Below are 21,014 nucleotides of genomic sequence, written 5' to 3' on the forward strand. Positions count from 1 at the left end.
GCCCTCCTCCAGGGGATCTTCCCAATCCAGGGACTGAACCCACATCTCTTGGGTTTCCTGCACAGGCAGGCAGATTCTTTACCACTAGCGCCAGCTGGGGAGCCAGAGGAAAGGCTGAAATCAATGATCTGAGTATTCATGCTGAAAAGCAGCAAAGAATACACACACACACACATACACACAAACTTCAAAAGAAATCACAAGGAGAAAATTCCATTACAAGATTTATAAAGAGATAGACATATATTACAAATCTCAAAAATAAAAAAAGGACATTTCAACAATTCTATAGACATTTAAAAATATTTTAAAAGTTAGGATGTTGTGAACACCTTTGTGCCAATAAATCTGAAAATTCTGATGAAATAGAATCCTGGAAAAACCCATTTTAAACCAACAAGGACATATAGCACATGGAACTCTGTTCAATGTTATTTGGTGGCCTGGGTGGGAGGGGAGTTTGGGGGAGAATGGACACATGTACGTGTATGGTTGAGTCCCTTTGCTGTTCACCTGAAGCTATCACAACATTGTTAATCAGCTATACCGAATGATGCTGAAGCTGAAACTCCAGTACTTTGGCCACCTCATGTGAAGAGTTGACTCATTGGAAAAGACTCTGATGCTGGGAGGAGTTGGGGGCAGGAGGAGGAGGGGACGACAGAGGATGAGATGGCTGGATGGCATCACCGACTCGATGGACGTGAGTTTGAGTGAACTCCGGGAATTGGTGATGGACAGGGAGGCCTGGCATGCTGTGATTCTTGGGGTCGCAAAGAGTTGGACACGACTGAGCGACTGAACTGAACTGAACTGAATTGATACCCCACTAGAAGATAAAGAGTTTTTAAAAAATTTTTTAAGTTAACACAAGATGTAACAGCTAGTCTGAATAGTCCTGTATCTACAAATAAATTGAGTCTGCAATTAAATATTTTCTAAATGGAAATACCCAGGCTGAGACGTCTTTCTCAAAAAGTTCTTTCAAACTGTAAGAAAGAAATAAACTTATTCTTACACAATTTCTCCCAGATAATAGAAAAAGACAAGACATTACCCAATTTGTTCAATACCAGAAAAAAATTTGTCAGGAATTTTGCCAAAGGTCCCCAAGAACATCCTCATAAGAACATTCAATCTTATCAGTGACCAAAGGCAAAACCCTTTGACTTCCAGCTTTGCTCCTCACTGTTGTTTAAAATGACACAGAAGTGATGCTAAAGCAGATCAGGACACACAGCTATTTCTACTGTAGATATTGCTTTCTTAAAGATCTTCGATAGATAAAATCTCATACCCAAATAACTGGTTTACCCTTCTCAGAATAGAATGACTATTCTTAAGCATAAATAAATATATAGTTACAGTTATAGGCCCAACACCATGCCTGGCAAAGTTGATGGTAGGTGAGACCACGCATTTCATGCACTTAGATCAGAAGCCCAGTGTTTTTCTTATGGTGGTTTCTCAACAAATTTTCACTAATTCATTTGTAAATAAAATACATAGAGATGCTCTTTTTGACTGAAATGTGACAAAATCGATCCAAGTGTTTCTGCTTCCTTTTTACCATGTCTAGTAGCCTCACCCTAGTGTGACGGTCCTGTACTGTCCTTATATACAAGGCTCATGGCGAGAGAGGAGAGAAAATACAGATTATAAAAGTCCTGTGAAATCCTGTAAGAGTCCTCACTACATCATGAAGTCCTTCTTGGCTTCCTCTTCTCTGGGAAATCCCTGCTGGCTACCATTTTGTTCTGAGAGTGTGTGTGCATGCTACGTCACTTCAGTCATGTCTGAATTTTTGCAATCCTATGGACCATAGCCCGGCACGCTCCTCTGTCCATGGGGTTCTCCAGGCAAGAATACTGGAATGGGCTGTCCTGCCCTCCTCCAGGGGATCATCTCCACCCAGCAATAAAATCCACATCTCATGTCTCCTGCATTGGCAGGTGAGTTCTTCATGCCTAGCAGCACCTGGGAAGCCCATTCTTAGGGTTCCAGTTATCAAAAAAGATAAACCAGAGAATTCAGCAACAGAACAGATTCAGAAGCTAAGCTTTATTCATCAGAGAATTTCTCATTACACTATTGTGGTTGTCACAGACAGAAAAAGTTAAAGTTAAAAAAAAATGGTCAAAAAAAAGAAAAAGTTGGAGGGAAAAATTATTAAGCCCTCCTGTAGTGAAACAAATCATCATGGGAGCAAGATTTGTGTTTACAACTGGCAAAGAACCTCACCATCACAGGATCACCAATTAAAATGATTGTGGGGAAGCAGAAAACATCTAATAAATGAAGAGAAGTCAGGGACAAAAGGAAGCAAGGTAAGGCATGCTGGGGGCTTCCCTGATAGCTGAGTTGGTAAAGAATCCGCCTGCACTGCAGGAGACCCCACTTCGATCCCTGGGTCAGGAAGATCCCCTGGAGAAGCGAAAGGCTACCCACTCCAGTATTCTGGCCTAGAGAATTCCATTGACAGTCCATGGGGCCGCAAAGAGTCAGACACGACTGAGCAACTTTCACTTTCACTTTGAAGGCATGCTAAAGCCACAGCTTGCACCAGTGTTGCCCAATTTTTCATTTTCATTGCAATAGTTCTTAATCAGTGGTGGACAGTAAACCAGCTAAAGTATGTATGCACTTTTTAAAAATTTATTTTTAATTGGAGAATAATTGCTTTACAATATTATGTTGGCTTCACCCATACAACAACATGAATCAGCCATAAGTACACACATTTCTCCCTGGTCTTGAAGCTTCCCCCCAGCCCTCATCCCATCTCACCCCTCTAGGTTATCACAAGGTGCTGGGTTAAGCTCCCTGTGCTATACAACAACTTCCCATTAGCTATCTATTTTACATAATGTATGTGTCAATGCTGATCTCTCAATTGGGCCCACCTTCGCCTTCCCCCTCGCTGTGCCCAAAATTTCTTCTCTATGTCTGCATCTCTATTCCCACCCTGTAAATAAACACAAAGGCTCATTTTGATTCATACTTAAACTTCAAGAAACATACATCACTGTGAATCCTTTAATAAAAGTGACAGGTAAATGAAAATAAATGGCTTGAAGTTTGTAAAAGGAAAACAAGGCTTTTCACCTTTATTTCTAATGAGAGAATGGGAAGTTCTGTTCTCCCCTGAAGTTAAATAGAGTCTTGTGTTGTAGCAAGTGTTTGGCACCTTTCTCTGTGGTTCCAAAGCAGCCCAAATGTAATTTGAGTTAACTCATGAAATGCACTTTGTAAAAAGATATTTATTGCCTGCAAGATAAATAGTCAAAATATATCAGATTTATTGATATTCAGGGAAAACCGCATTATGGTTGTTTAGAGTGAACCTATGAACAAAATGAGTGTTCGGGGAAGTGGGAGCAGACTGCTGGTGTGCGCCTTAAGAAAAACAACAGCAGACAGAAAAAGAGCAGAAAGCAGGAAGCTGCATCCAGCAGTCGCTCTAGGGGGAGGTGGTCAGCGTCGATGGCGATATAGATCTGAACGCACGTGGTGCAGAAGCCTTTTTGATAAAACTGGGCATAAAAGAAAAAGGACATGCAATATCAGGGGATTTGCTTTAATTCAGTTCCCTTGTTTATTAGAAAGAGGCAGAAAAATAATGTCTGAAGGGTTTATGAGTAATGAGCTCTTGAGCATGCTTTGCTAGCCTTATAGAATAGAGGAAGAAATCCTATCCAGTTTCCATAGAAGATGGGGACAAAGGGACCATCTTGGACAGAAGGGAAAGTCATCATAACACAGGTCCTACTGAATTATCAATCTGAAGGAAAGGATGACAATTTTGGTGTGAAACATGGGTATGTGTATGTGGCACGGGACAACCAAAGCTTTCTTCTCAAGACTATGAGGCCTTTCTAAATCATGGCAGTTGAAGTAGGTCATCAGAAAGGATATCAAGATAGCAAAAGGTGATGGTGTAAATCTGTAACTTCAAAAATTATAAAGAAATAAATTGCATATATTCATACAAAACAACTTTTAAAAATCACTTGATAAGTCTAGCATCACAAAGTGAAATAGTTATTCTTTCCTTCCACATTAAACAAAATAGACCAATCAAAGTAATTAATGCTCAGTTGTGTCCAACTCTTTGCGACCCCATGGACTGCAGCCCACCAGACTCCTCTGTCCATGGAATTCTTCAGGCAAGAATACTGGAGTGGGAAGCCATTCCCTTCTCCAGGGGATCTTCCTAACCCAGGAACTGAACCCTCAGCCCCTGCATTGCAGGCAGATTCTTTACCATCTGAGCCACCAGGGAAGCCCAAAGTGATTAATAGGTAAGTCTTTAGGTTCCAAAGGAAATACTATCCAACATCTAAACCACAAATGATAGTAAATGCTTCATTTCCTGTTTTTAATTGTTGATTCAATTCTTCATGACTGATTTCATTAGCTGCACTAACATGTTTTTTGAAATATCTGATCCCTTCCTCTTACTACCTCTGCCATTTTATAAATGCTTATCTACTTTTTACCAGTCCATCCTAAAGGAAAATAGTCCTGAATATTCATTGGAAGGACTGATGCTGAAGCTGAAACTCCAATACTTTGGCCACCCTATACGAAGAACTGACTCATTGGGAAAGACTCTGATGCTGGGAAAGATTGAACGTGGGAGGAGAAGGGGACGACAGAGGATAATCTAGTTGGATGGCATCATTGACTCAATGGACATGAGTCTGAGCAAGCTCCAGGAGTTGGTGATGGACAAGGAAGCCTGGTGTGCTGCAGTTCATGGGGTTGCAAACGGTTGGACACGACTGAGCAACTGAACTGAACAGATCTACTTTCTGCACTGGAATCAGAAACCTTAAGAACTTATTCCCAAGTTGAACACATATATTTTATGTCAGAACCAAACCTTTCTCAACAGAGATTCACAGAATGTCAGGGCTGATCCAATCTTGGAGGTATCCGATATCTACTGCTTCATCTAACCAGCATGGGGGGCTGAGGCAGTGAGAATTCAAGAGGTTAAGTGAGATTCCTGCTGTGGGAGACTCTCCATCATGGGTTTCTTGAGATCCTACACATCTTTCTGGGTCTGCTGAGAATGCAAAACTCTGCCCACTCTACTGGGGCTAAGACACAGGACCACAGTTGCTGTGGTAGCCTTGAAGGATGAGGATGAGGGAGCAGCCTGCTTTAGGACAAAGAGCAGGATTGCTTTCTGTTTGCTGCAAGTTCCCCAAGCTCAGAGTCCCTTTCTTGTGATGTGACCCACCACATGGCTGGCATACATATAGGCTTCCTGTATCACCCCTTGAAACTCGGGGGTTAGGGAGAGCTGGTGAGAATATACTCATATTCACACCGTCTGCTGTGTTGCAAGAGTCCTTTGTCTCTGACCCATAAGTCTACATCTTCCATGAGCATCCATGAAATGACATCCATGAAATGACAGCTAAGTAGCTAAGTAGGATGAAGCCAGATCCCAGAACTGACACCTGGCAGCGAGAGAGAGAAGAAAGAATAGAATCATCATCTTCTGACTTCTGTTTCTCTCTTTTTTACCCTTTGAGATAATGCTCGATGTTGGACTCATGAGAAAACAGAGTTTTTTGTATTTGAGGGTGATGAAATAAATAGCTAAACAGGGTTGTTGCCTAGATAGTTTTATAAAGAATTAAGGGGAACACCTCAATTGGGAAGATGTCATTCTATTGGGAAGGCTCCACAGTGGCTTAGTTTCCTCTCCCTACCCCAGACCATCTCACACACAAAGAAATATAAATATATAAAAAATTATATATATTTTTTAGAAATTTAAATATATTAAATAATATATTTTTCACTCTTTTTTTTTAAATTTAAATTTACTCTTAAAAGTTCTATAACATTCACTTCCCGATCTGCTTTCTCTGTTTCTGTAACATTTATAATGTCTGTCCTTTCATACATGAACATTTTTAATATTATTGTTTCCTTTTAGATGTCTCCATTACCCGTGGTCCCAAGAGTATGGATTTTCCTGATGGTTGCATTTGTTTTTTAGTTTGGGGTTTTAGTTTCAGAGTCTTAGTTGCTTGACCACATTACAGAAGCCCCTCACCTGCACTCACGGTGGATTTGAAGCTCCAGTTTCTTCCAGGGGACTCTGTTTCCATCGATGACTAAATGTGGGCATATGGCTTCCTAGAGATGTCCTTAGACATTAGATTGGGTGTTTGATCCCAGTTAAAAGATAAAACAGCCCTTTCTAGTTCCATAGAGTGGCTTAGATCCTGACCTTGGTATTGAAATCCAAACACCTAAGAAAAACATCCAGCTTGATACTCTTGAAACACCCTCCCCAAACTATGACCTATTTTTCTGACTTGGAATTTCTTCCTCACTTCTGACAACTCAAGATTTCCCTTTCATATTTTTAAGTCAGGCAACTTTTTTTTTTTAAGCCAAACCCCATTTTACCAGAATCCCTGAATATCAAAGAGTAAAGGGATATTCTCACAAGTCAGCTTTGTCTCCCATAAGGCACCAAAAGAGTGGTCTTTAACAATGTGATTATCACTTGTAAAACTTAGTCCTTGCAACAAAGTCCGAACATATTGTAACGGCAAAATGGCAGTGGGAAACATGTCACTGGCTCTATTCAATAGGCAGATGACTGCTAACAGAATTTCACAAATTGTATTATGTTATTATCAGCTAGAACCAATGGCTACTCCTCAAAAGATATAAAAGTCCTACTTATTAAAAAAAGATACTCAGAGGATAGCACATAATAGTATAACTTTAACAGCACATTAAGTGTTTGATGACCTACGGAGTTGGTGTCTGTGTATGTGAGAAAGAGGGAGATTTTTCTTTTGTTTTGTTTTGATTTTTGTTTTTAAGGTTTATTTTTTGAAGCAATACCCTTTTTCCTGGATGATTTTTTCCATAGTCAGCTTTGGTTCACTGAGACTTTTTTCATTAAAACAAGTAATAGTTTTCCTCTTTGTTTTTTTTTTCTCTTAGACCAAGACTGAAATTGGATTGCAGATCAAAGACCATGGCAAAAAATTCCTGACATTGGAAACTGTCTTCCCAGGCATCCATGTGCCTCATCCCCTTCTACACATTCCATATAAAGAGATCGTTCATTTTCCACCTGGCAACGCTTAAATCGTTTTATTTTTCTTCATTAAAACCACCACGCCTCTTCATTTAACTCATGTTTTAGTATCTTGATTCAACAGGATCATAAAAACTTTTATTTTTGTTGCCGCTGCTTCTTTTTGCCCCAGGGAGACGTAAAAGAGAAACAAGTTAAAGAATATACAGTCAGCCCTTCTTTAAAAATATATAACTAGATTTCTAAAGGAATGAAAAAATATAGTACTAGCGGGAAAACACTGCAGTCAAATCTATATTTAACTTGAAATAACATAACTTTTGTGGGTGTGTTTGACATTCTCTCATACCTGCTACAACCCCTGTGAGTCCTCAGTAAATATTAATTATGGATAATTGACAATTCTTTTCTTCTAATGGAAGCTGCAGAACCGATTCTCAAGTTTTCACTTCGTGCTGCTACAGCGAAGTGCAGCCTTCAACAAAGGTCTGCGTTCTCTGTGCTTTGGAATGTAAACATGATCATCCTGTGAGAGATGAGTGTGCGTCTTTCTGGATCCTCAAAAAGAAATCAAGTTTCTACAGAGAATCCTCACCTAAAGCAAACAAACAAGTCAGCCTCATCTTTTGTCTTTCTATTTTTTAAAGAAAAAGAATTAAGCCTGATTCCGACCAACCATTCTACGTTCCAAATATACTTTCCAATTTACAAGTTTCTCTGATGTGAATGCCTTTTATTGACCATCCTGTAAATGGCTTAAATAGTTACAATCTCCTAATTAGGAGAATTTAATGGCAGTGACACATGCCACCAGAGCCCTTAACTGTGTTTCCTGTCAATTCTGATCAATCTGTTGTGTTTGCTGTAAATCTAACTGCTTAGTGATCAGTGAATAACATGAACTCATTGCCTCAGCTCACTTTAGGAATTTATTTTGCAATGGGCATGGATGCATGTTTTAAACTAGACACAAACCCAAACCTATGTGTGTATATATTAGGTTGGCCACCCAAATAACTGTTTTGGCCAACCTGATATATACAGACAAACATTTATATATACTTTATGAATAATATATATACCACATATTATATGTGATGCTATATATAAGTACTTTCATAATCTTTCCAAATTAAATTACATGTACCTTTAGAATAGAGATGACTATAGAATCCATCTCCACTATGATTGTTTTTGGTAAATAAAGAGTTTCAGAGAAGCTTAATTATTATTTTTTTAAAAAAGATTTAATTTATTGACAAGTTTCCAGAAACATAGCCATTTTCTCAAGCAAAGTTCACCTTTGTTCGCTCTCTTCATCACCAACTGCACGCCAACCTACAGCTTCTCCATGTTTCTACTACATGTTTCAACAAGTATGTAATGTTAGACATGCTGCTTGCTTTTTATGTGGGTTGATCATTTCAAATGGAATTTGTGTTTATAATCCAGAACTTTTGGTAAGAATTAAGGTCATTCCACCTAGCCTGTCAATTGTACTTATTCAAATATGTATCCAAATCAGACGCTTTTAATAAGTAACATGAAGGAGTATCCCAGCCCAGAAGGTCAGGTGGGAATAAGTAAGAAGGAGCATCGTCCTTTGTCTGGTCTTGGATAGGAATTGAGAAGAGTTTGCTCATCTGCCATCTATGAAAATTCCCCATTCACCCGGCCTTTCCCTCCAGCAGTTCATCACTCCAGTTCACAAGAAATGGCCATCTGATGAACTTTACTCCCCAAAATAACATGAGCAAGAATTGCTAACACCTGCAAAGAGCCCACTGCATGCCAGGCACTGTTCTAAACACTTGACACCTTTCATCTCCTTTAATCCTCATCCCAGTCTTGGGAAACAAGGATCATTTTGTTTGAAGATTTAGAGATGAGGAAACGGAGGCACAATGATGCTAAAGTAACTGGTTGAAGATTACACAGCTTGGTAATGGCAATGTCCGTTTAGAAAAACATTCCATTTGTACTTTTCACTTCTAGTAAATACGCCATTGAAGGAGGGTACCGTTAACAGCATTTCAGGTATCACATGCCCAAACTCAGGATAAACTATAAGTATCAGTATATTAAGACAGTCTGGACTGAGAACAGTGATGATCCAGGAGTCAGCTGACCCTGATGTCAGCACGACTTCCAGCCTCAACTTTAGCCAGCATTTAACCTTGAACGAGTCACTTAACTCTGGGGCCCAAATTCCCGATCGGCCAAAGGAAAGATTAGATGTTCTCTAAGGGTTCTTTTCAACCTCAAAATTTATGTCCCTATGATTAATGGCTGAATGAAATGTCACATTGATCTAATAACTTGTGGGTGTGTTGATCAAGTTTCCAGAGTTCTCCAGCAGCAGAGCTGGGTGTGAAACCCCGTTCACCTGTGCAGAGCCCACTATGGTAGGCGCTGTGTACTGAAATGCATTGTAACCTGAAATTCAATGATGTTGAGCCCCAGTAAAATTCATACAGCCCTGTGGCATTTGTATCTGTTTAAAAATCAAAAAACCCTTAAAACTCAGGAAACTTTCTGTCATAATTAGATATACTGCCTAAAACCCAAAATTAAAGATCCATAAACTCTATCGTACAGTATTCATTTATTATTCAGTTTTGCTTGTTCATACTATAAAATCTTATTTGAGTCTTAAAAAATATTTCTCTGTAAAGAGGTTGATAATGAATCATTTTGAGGTTATATACCCTCTGATCCCTTTTTTGTAAAATATAATTCTAACTGAAACGCAACAATAGCTAGGAAGATTTGATTCCAGTGGAAGATGTTTGCTTGAGTTCTGATGACACCTGAGTAGAAGTAAAGGCATTCTGATCTACTGTATTCTACAGAGTAGACTTCCAACAGAATTCCTGAAATAGGAGATTTCTCATCTTCATTGTAGTAGAAATGTATTCATCACATCTCACCTTGTTCTTAAAACATACTTAAAATGGAATATTCTGACACAAATATTGGGGGGAAAAAGGGAAATGATAAGACAGGCTCCCTTTCCTGGGGTTGCACCCCTGCAGCCTCACTGAGCACACTGCTGGCATCTCACTCACAGAGCAAGAGCGGGAGGCTTGTAGGAGGCTTTCCCCAGAGGTGGACCCTTATCTGTATGTATCATTTACAGCCTTGCCATGTGGCTTCAGATGAAAATGGAACTGAATTGGGGAACATCATTAATTGAATCCACTCAAGTCCTTTGACAAAAAAACATGCAAGTGAAACATGCAAGTAAAAACTACTCAGGTTTTTAAAGCTCCAATTCTTACATTCGTCCACTTAAGACATCAGTCCCCAACCTTTTAGGTACTAGGGACCAGGGCAGGCCAAGAAAGATTCCACGGGCAAAGTTACCTTTATGTTGAGTCTTAAAATGAGTAAGATCTGCTCATTCTGGTCTGTCTTCAGCCCAAGGGAACACAGAGGAGAACGTGGATGTGAGTTACCGTGGATTGGCAAGAGTGGGGACCGTGGGGCAAAGGGGGGATAAGGGAGGCTGGAAAGATTGTCTGAGGACAAGCTGAGAAGAGCTTTGAATGTCTCGCTAAAGGGTGGGACTCTGTGTAGTAGGGAGAGCTGAAGATGAGAGCAAGATGAAAAGTGACGAATCACACTCCTTTCGTACATTCTACGAACTCAACACACACTAGAGTCTACACTCGGTGCTCAGTGAGTGATTGTCAAACAGACTAGAGTCTACACTCGGCGCTCAATGAGTGATTGTCAAACAGACTAGAGTCTACACTCGGCGCTCAATGAGTGATTGTCAAACACACTAGAGTCTACACCTGGCGCTCAATGAGTGATTGTCAAACAGACTAGAGTCTACACTCGGCGCTCAATGAGTGATTGTCAACACACACTAGAGTCTACACTCGGCGCTCAGTGAATGATTGTCAAACAGACTAGAGTCTACACTCGGCGCTCAATGAGTGATTGTCAACACACACTAGAGTCTACACTCGGCGCTCAGTGAATGATTGTCAAACAGACTAGAGTCTACACTCGGCGCTCAATGAGTGATTGTCAACACACACTAGAGTCTACACCTGGCGCTCAATGAGTGATTGTCAAACAGACTAGAGTCTACACTCGGCGCTCAATGAGTGATTGTCAAACAGACTAGAGTCTACACTCGGCGCTCAATGAGTGATTGTCAAACAGACTAGAGTCTACACCTGGCGCTCAATGAGTGATTGTCAAACTGCCTTGAGGACTGCACTATTGGCTCATCAGGAAACAGATGTGTTAACGTTCATGGCATTAAAAATAACTAATTAGTGTTATTTATTTAGTACCTCACTCTCAAGTCCCAGGCACTTTGAATACGTTGTCTATATTCTCCATTCCACACAACAGTCTGAAAAGACTATTATTTTTGCCTACAATTTACACATGAAGAGATTGAATTCATGGTGGTTTGTGGCCTCCTAAGGGCAAATGGCTCATAAGCAGCAAAGCCTAGATTTGAAGGCTAGTTTCTAATACCCGTGCTCTAGCCACACTGCTGTGTGGATTTCCAGGTGCACTGACAGATCTGGGTAAACCACTCCACATGCGTGCCTCCCCTCTGACTGCAATCCACACTTCCTCCCCTGACTGTGGCGTGAGCAAGGCAAGTGCAAAACGGCAGCTCGGGCTGGGAATGAAACGTGAGATGGAGAACCCCGCAGAGGCAACTGACCCCTGTGGGGATGAGAACTATACATTGGTTTTCCAAATAGTGAAAAAGGCAAGTGAAAACTGACATTGTGAGACAGAATATGAACTCGGAGTGAATGGAGGAAAGCAAGGAAGAGAAAAGGGCTGTTGGTGGAGAGTGATGGTGATGACCGAGCACTGGGCAGCTCAAACCTATCACAGCAGCATACCAGTGCTCCTCCGGATTTGCAAAAGAGAGGTGTGTGCCTGAGTGACTATTTACTACCACAGAGGAATTAGGGATTTGGAAACAGAAAGAAACTGATTTGAATTTAAAAGGAAACAAAGACATGTGGGAAGCTCAGAAATTTCCCAGAGAAACCATGAGAGACCCTAGGCTCCTAAATTACTCCTGATTCCAAACTATACACAGTTTAGCCTGTGTGTTTGTTTAAACCCACGGACTGTGGCTTCTTCAAGAGTAGGTAGGAAGGGCACTCTTTCAGCTTCTATCTAGTGATGTTTTCAGTCTCACAATGGACAAAAAAAGAGGTTTGGAATAAATCACTGGCATATTTGGGGAAGTGAGAGGATATGAGAAAGTAATAAAAACGTTCAGGCAAGAAGAAGCCTTTTTATCTAGATACCTATCTGTTCCTTTTAATTTTTTCCTCCCGAGAATGATCAGCCAGGAAGAACAGGAGAACAAACCAGAAATAAAGAAGCAAACAAGACTCTCTAAAAGTGGTGAAAGCAGAAAACCTTAGGAAATTGTCAAGCCTCAATCACAGCTGCAATGTTAAAAAAAAAAAAAAAAAAGAATATTACCTTTCTTCATTTTTTTAAACAATGAGTTTACTAAAAATGTAAAAAAAAAAAAATGAAAAACAAACCCCCCCCCAAAACAAAGCTTGTGAAATGTGAATTGTTTTGATATCCCATTACTTCTTGAAAAGACATTATTTGTGTGAGATTTTACTTGGGTAGAGGCACATTATTTCATTCTTTAAAAAAAAAAAAAACATATCATACAATATATTCCATTCACAAGGAGAGGCTTTCCTGCTTTTCAGAAATATTATCAATATAGAAACATATGTTACAGCTTGCAGGAAGATTAAAAGTCATCGAGGTCCAGTTTTAAATTTTCACTGATGAAAAAACTAGCCCAGGGAGGTAGTGATTTATATCCTATCATGCTGGCCATTTGGTGCAGGAAAGCTGTCCAGACCCATGTGAACTGAATCCACACCCACTGCTCTACCCATTATGCCTTTTGAACTTCAGAGAAACTGTACTCATGAAAGAATGCTTGATAGGGAGTACATCTATTACCAACTACTTTTTAAATAGAAAGCTAGGGACTTCCCTGGCAGTCCAGTGGTTAAGACTTTGTCTTCCAAAGCAGAGGATGAAGGTCAATCCCTGGTCAGGGAACTAAGCTCCCAGGGGCCTCATAGCCAAACAAACAAAACATGAAACAGAAGCAATATTGTATCAAATTCAGTAAAGACCTTAAAAAATGGTCCATATCAAAGATAAATAGATAGAAAGCTAAAAGCCTGACCTCCAAATATTCATGTGTTATCTATAAAAAAAAAGCAGATTATTTGTAGAAACCAATGAGTGAAGATTATATTCAAAGAAATACTATTTAGGAAATATATATGTTAAAAGATTGATGATTTTCTGATCTTTCTGCCTAGGATATATTTTTTTTTTTTTCACGAATCTCCCTATACCCCTTTAATACAATCACATGGTCATAACCCCACTACTCCAGTGACCTAAGAGTTTAGAGTTTTTGATTTTGAACATAAAACAAATGCATTCAATTAGAAGTCTCATTCAATAGTTTTTTAGTACTAAAAAGTCAAAGGTTGGTTGATTTTTTTTTCTCCTCTCTAAAACTTGAGTAAAGTTCAAAAGGGAAGAAATTTAAGAATTCACAATGTTCTTACATAAAAACTGAATTTCCAAGTCAAAAGAAAAGATCTAAAATGTTGCAACAGATTGACCCAAAGCAATGAAGAAAGTGGGGACCTTTACTAAGTCAGACAGCCTTCAAGGTTAAACCCTGTGGCCAGTCCACCTCTCCGGCTCTCGGTCTATTGAGCCTCTCTGCCAGGAGAAAACAACCCTGAGTGTCTGAGCTTTAGTGAGCCTGACAGGGAACCTCAAATTCCACATTTAACAGTGGGTGTGAAGAGCAGAGGAAACGGTACCTAGCCAGGGTCACTGTCTTTGAGGCACCCACCTCAGAGATTTGATAGCATCCTTTTTTAAAATTTTATTTATTTTGGCCATGCTGGGTCTTCGCTGCAGCAAGGGCTTTTCTCTGGTTGTGGTGAGTGGGGGCTCCTCTCTAGTTGGGGTGCTCGGGCTTCTCATCGCGGTGACTTATCCTGTTGCGGAGCACAGGCTCTAGGACTGAAGCATGAGGACTTCAGTAGCTGCAGGATGTGGGCTCAGTAGTTGTGGCTCCCGGCCCTTCAGCATCAGGCTCAGTAGCTGAGACACACAGGCTTAGTGGCTCCAAGGCATTTGGGATCTTCCCCGACCAGGGATTGAACCTGTGTCTCCTACATTAGCAGGTGGATTCTTTCCCACTGAGTCACCAGGGAAGCCTACCATCCATTATTTTAGTTTCCATTTCCTCCAGCCAGGAATAGGAGCAGGTTAGCAGTGGCCTCGGAAATAAGATCTCAAATGAGAAAACAAGAAACAGGAAGAAAGATCCCATTCAAACGTTGTTTCATAACCTGTAGTCCATACATCTCAGAAAAATGCAGCCCTTTTTCTTCACAGCCTCCTGCAGGAGAAGCTCCAGCTACAGGTGTATAGCCATCTCCTTTCTGATACCCTAAGCCAGGAGAATCCACTCTGCAGTTTCATGGTTTGCTAAACTATCAGGGCTTCCTCGGTGGGTCAACAGTAAAGAATTCACCTGTAATGCAGGAGTCACAGGAGACATAGGGAAGAGCCCCTGGAGGAGGAAATGACAACCCACTCCAGTGTTCTTGCTTGGAGAATCCCATGGACAGAGGACTCTGGCAGGCTACAGTCCATAGGGTTGCAAGAGTCAGACACGACTGAAGCGACTTAGCATGCAAACTATCAGTTGCCTGTGATGCTTTATTAAGATTTTTTCCCCCAGCAATTTCATAATTAGTCCACAGAGTGATCTGAATATCAGCAACCAGAGTTCGTGACCTGATGTCTGTTCCTCCTTGTGAGTCACGAAGAGTTCAGGTAACACAGCACCTGACAAATGGTAAACATTCTCAGGAAACATCTAAGTACCAGCCAGCCATTCAGCATGTAAGCAATCTGTTTGTTTTGAATTAAAGAAAAACTTCCCTTGAGTCATTCTTCATAAACAGAATAGCAGACTTTAAAGGAAACTATGAATAATTTGCTTAGACTTGGAAAGGACATTGAGAAAAGGCCAAAGAGATCTTTTGTTTCTTTAATTGATGTTCCAAGCTGATTTGAAACAGGCCAACTGCTTTCATGCATGCATGTTAATAGACCAGCACTCTATGCTTGCAAATCAAAATAATCCAACTGGTCTACCAACCTCCTAATAGACTCATAAATCTTAGATATCATATAGCTCAACCTGTCATTCAAAGAAAAAAAAATCTATAGGATCAGTGGCCCTCAAACTTTTGTGTGACTATTATGAATAAACAGAAGCTTATTTCATCCCAAATTAACTTGTTCTATTGTTGGTTAAATCAAATTGTCAGAAAATTCAGAAAATCTTCATATATTCTATTCTAGTACCCACACCTTGACCCCAAGTAAGCTTTCTGAAAACGGTTCTCCAAAATCTGTCTACATCTTCCACATGATAGGTTTTCATATATTTGAAGCCAAGTCTCACTTTCTAAGTAAATCTGTTCTCAAAAAAATGTGTCATTTTAGACCACATTTAATGATATTATGCAGAACTCTCAGTATCACATTACTCTTTTTTTGTCCAGCAATAATTTGTAAAATATTGCACTAAAAATGTAATGTAATTCTCTAAAGTGTGTGCTTTAATACTTTAATCCATGTAAAAGCATTTAAAAGAATGTCTGATACTTTATAAGCACTCAATAAATGTTTGCTCTCTATTTGTTCCACCAGTTTAAAGTAGGCACTGCTTTGGAAATTGGGAATAGAGTAATAAACAAAATAAATAAAACCCTTGCCCCCTGCAACTCATTCTGGTTTATTATTTGACTTGCTGGAACATTGGTTCAAACAAACCCAGTGTTGTTTCAGATGTAGTTTAAATGTACAGGGTCAGAAATCAGAAGACCGGGATCTAGTTGGATATATTTTTTAGACAGGTGATCATTTATCAACTCGAGATCACTTTCATTTCCTACTTCTTAGAGTTGCTGAAAGATAAACAAGGTAAAACCTCTTCTGCTTGTAAATATCTAGAATAATTTGTAAGGTCCTCTACTACCTGGCTCCAGTCACTTTTCGTCAGTTTTATCTTTTTATTTCCTAATTTCTACCTAAGTTTCCAGTATTCTTTGTGCTTGCATACCTCCTTACCCCTCTCCTGAAGTACACTTCCCCAATCTCCCTTCATGGACAACTCTTCATTTTTTTTCAATGCAGCTCAAAACATTTATTAGCTTCAAAGCCTTCTTTGAACCATCTGAATTTCCCCACAGATAATTTGTAGCTCCCTTCTCTGTGTCTATAATATTTTACTTATACTTCAAATGATAATACTGGTTCTTCTCAGATCATAATTTTTCTTCACTTATCTGTCTATAGTAGTGGACTGAAGTTTCTTGGAGGCAAAAATGATGTCTTATTCATTGTTTTAAATCTGGAATTTGGAAAATGAAGACTCACTGGAAGTACACAATAATATTCATGAATTATAGTGAAAGCACTTTGAATTAAAAATTAATAATATAAAGATAAGATGTTATCTATGACATAAAGTATTATTATTTAAACAAATACTATTTCTTTAAAAAAATGTGTTGGAGTATAGTTGCTTCATAGTGTTGTGTGATTTTCTTCTGTGCAGCAAAGAACACATATTATTTCTTGAGTCTACCATTTGATTCTACGTGTCCAACAAAGTTGATTTTAAGTGCATACATTTAATTGACAGCATTAATTTAGAAACCAAAATAGGCATTGGTAAAAAAAAAAATGAGATCAATTTTTATTTGTATATTAGCCATAGTATACTCCTATTCCTATCTTAATTTAAATAGTTTCCATTTTAAAAAGTATTTAATATAATTCAAAGATAGACTCTAAAGTGTTTTAGAAATATTTACTATATTAAATATTTAATTTATTAAATTTAAATATTTAAGGATATATTAAAATTTTAAAAATAAATTCAAACATTACCTATGTACTGTTTATGATATCTGAGAAAATCCAAAAATATTTTAAATAACAATGATTAGAATTAAAGTGAATAGTAAGAAACATAGTCTATAGATGCCAAGATTCTTTTAATAGGTTAAATTAAATATCACTCATCAGATAAAAGCATTTAAAAAACATTTTCAGATAGATTTCTATTAACAATATTCTTTATTGCAATAAATACTCAAACTGAGCAGAAACATGATCAGAAACTTCAACATTAGGAAATCTGTATCAATTTAGACTTTCAGTTCTTTTTATTATTAATAGTAAGGACAACATAGAAAAATCATGAGTAATTGGAAGTCTTGAAGTGTAAAGGTACTCCCTGAAAGAATACAGCCTAATAACCCCAACATGTGACTGACTGTAGTTGAGAAGGAAAAGAGGAGAAAATATTCAGGTGAATTTGGTGTAGATCGTGGCTGCCATTTTTACCAACTGAAGTCATCATTTATTATCAATGTGACACTGGATTTCTTTGCCCCAAAGAATCTAGAGCTCAGTAATGCCCTGAGCTCCTGGCAAGGCCTTTCAGTAACGCACATCTTGGTCCTATAGTTACATTACACGTTGATCATCCACTTTCTTTTGACAACATGGGGAGATTTCTCCTCTGATTTTTGTCTCCAGCTTAGGTTCATCTTGGCCAAATATTCGTATGGTTTTATTTCCTCTGGTAGATTCGTGCTTGCATCCTTTCCCTCTCATTTCCTACTGGTGAAGGGGACTCTCCAAGCCAGGTGGTAAGATCACAGATTCTCTGGGCTCTTGTCCCAGGGTTTTCTCAAGGCAAATGACCAGTTCTATGCTTTCCCTATGGCAGATGTGATATTGTGGTTTATGAGAAATATATACTGGGTCTTCATCCAATTTGATCTTTGTGAAACAATTCTGTTTTTTAGAAGAAATCAGAAATTCTGTGCAAAAAAAAAAAAAAAAAAACTTACCTATGGGTTCGTTTTTGAAGGAGATCAGGATAAGCCAAAGGAGAAAGGCAGAATGCTGAGTCACGTTCTTTTATATCCTTTGTAATAAACGGGTCATCCGGGGAGCAAACAGGTTTCCTGAGTTCTGAAAGACACTCTAGTGAACTAATCTAACCTAAGGATGCAGTTGCAGGAACCTCTGGGCTGTGGCTGGTCAGTTAGAAGCACAGGTGATAACCTGAACTCGCAGCCGGTGTCTGCACACAAAAGAGGAAGGTGAGAGGCGTGGCAATGTCCAGTCTGTAGCCCGTTGGTCAGAAGCACAGGTGATGCCAGAACTTTCCATGGCACCTCCAGGCAGAGAGGGTCAGAACAGAGTTGCTTGCAAATAAGTTCTCCTGCACCACTTTTCCAGATTGTACACACATGTGTTAATATGCGATATTTGGTTTTCTCTTCCTAACGTCACTCTGTATGGCAGTCTCTAGGTTCATCCACATCTCTAAAAATGGCACAGTTTTGTTCCTTTTTTATGACTGAGTAATCTGGGAAGGAAATCCATGGAAGAGAGGCTATGTGTATGCTGCTGCTGCTGCTGCTAAGTCACGTCAGTTGTGTCCAACTCTGTGCGACCCCATAGACAGAAGCCCATCAGGCTCGCCTGTCCCTAGGATTCTCCAGGCAAGATCACTGGAGTGGGTTGCCATTTACATGTGGCTGATTCACTCTATTCTACAGCAGAGACTAACACAGCACTGTAAAGCAACTATACCCCAATAAGTAAATAAAAGAACAGAGTTGCTGGCTGGTTGAGGGAAACCCCCACTGCAATGCTTTAAGGCAGAGACAATAGCAGTAAGTTACAAGCAGGGACTGTGACACAAGGCCCCTACACATGAATTTACTATGTGGAACTGCTTTGCTTCAAGGCCTTATAACAAAATAACTCCCCCTCACCCAAGACGCCCCACCCCTGCCAGGGAAGCTATTAACAAAGTAGCATTTTCAAAGCCAGAGAAGGTAGATTTATTTTAGGAAGCTGCTGCTGCTACTGCTGCTAAGTCGCTTCAGTCGTGTCGGACTCTGTGCGACCCCATAGACGGCAGCCCACCAGGCTCCCCCGTCCCTGGGATTCTCCAGGCAAGAACACTGGAGTGGGTTGCCATTTCCTTCTCCAATGCATGAAAGTGAAAAGTGAAAGTGAAGTTGCTCAGTCATGTCCGACTCTTAGTGACCCCATGGATTGCAGCCTACCAGGCTCCTCCATCCATGGGATTTTCCAGGCAAGAGTACTGGAGTGGGGCGCCATTGCCTTGAGAAGAGCCTAAACACATTGAGGATAAAATAGAAATGTTATACTTGTGCAACCAGGACAACTGGGACTCAAGTTTTCCTTACACAGGCTGCTTTAGAAGCCTAAATATCAATAGCAGTATAAAGTAAGTTTACATCAGGGTGTTGATTAACTTTGGGGTCAACCTGACTGGGCCATGGGGTACCCAGGTATTTGGTCAAAGGCTATTCTGGCAGGTCAGCAAGGGTGTTTCTGGGTGAAATTAATATTTACTCAGGTAGCATCACTACGAACAAAGCTAGTGGAGGTGATGGAATTCCAGTTGAGCTATTTCAAATCCTGAAAGATGATGCTGTGAAAGTGCTGCACTCAATATGTCAGAAAATTAGGAAAACTCAGCAGTGGCCACAGGACTGGAAAAGGTCAGTTTTCATTCCAATCCTAAAGAAAGGCAATGCCAAAGAATGCTCAAACTACCCCACAATTGTACTCATCCCACACACTAGTAAAGTAATGCTTAAAATTCTCCAAGCCAGGCTTCAGCAATAGGTGAACCGTGAACTTCCAGATGTTCAAACTGGTTTTACAAAAGGCAGAGGAACCAGAGATCAAATTGCCAACATGTGCTGGATCATGGAAAAAGCAAGAGAGTTCCAGAAAAACATCTATTTCTGCTTTATTGACTATGCCAAAGCCTTTGACTGTGTGGATCACAATAAACTGTGGAAAATTCTGAAAGAGATGGGAATACCAGACCTCCTGATCTGCCTCTTGAGAAATTTGTATGCAGGTCAGGAAGCAACAGTTAGAACTGGACATGGGACAACAGACTGCTTCCAAATAGGAAAAGGAGTACATCAAGGCTGTATATTGTCACCCTGTTTATTTAACTTATATGCAGAGTACATCATGAGAAATGCTGGACTGGAAGAAGCACAAGCTGGAATCAAGATTGCCGGAAGAAATATCAATAACCTCAGATATGCAGATGACACCACCCTTATGGCAGAAAGTGAAGAGGAACTAAAAAGCCTCTTGATGAAAGTGAAAGTGGAGAGTGAAAAAGTTGGCTTAAGGCTCAACATTCAGAAAATGAAGATCATGGCATCCAGTCTCATCACTTCATGGGAAATAGGTGGGGGAACAGTGGAAACAGTGTTAGACTTAGTTTTCTGGGCTCCAAAATCACTGCAGATGGTGACTACAGCCATGAAATTAAAAGACGCTTACTCCTTGGAAGGAAAGTTATGACCAACCTAGATAGCATATTCAAAAGCAGAGACATTACTTTGCCAACAAAGGTTCGTCTAGTCAAGGCTATAGTTTTTCCTGTGGTCATGTATGGATGTGAGAGTTGGACTGTGAAGAAGGCTGAGGGCCAAAGAATTGCTGCTTTTGAACTGTGGTGTTGGAGAAGACTCTGGAGAGTTCCTTGGACTGCAAGGAGATCCAACCAGTCCATTGTGAAGGAGATCAGCCCTGGGATTTCTTTGGAAGGAATGATGCTAAAGCTGAAACTCCAGTACTTTGGCCACCTCATGTGAAGAGTTGACTCATTGGAAAAGACCCTGATGCTGGGAGGGATTGAGGGCAGGAGGAGAAGGGGACGACAGAGGATGAGATGGCTGGATGGCGTCACTGACTTGATGGACAT

The sequence above is a fragment of the Bos indicus x Bos taurus genome, chromosome 23 (assembly GCF_003369695.1).
Source record: "Bos indicus x Bos taurus breed Angus x Brahman F1 hybrid chromosome 23, Bos_hybrid_MaternalHap_v2.0, whole genome shotgun sequence".
In the NCBI taxonomy this organism is placed as follows: Eukaryota; Metazoa; Chordata; class Mammalia; order Artiodactyla; family Bovidae; genus Bos; species Bos indicus x Bos taurus.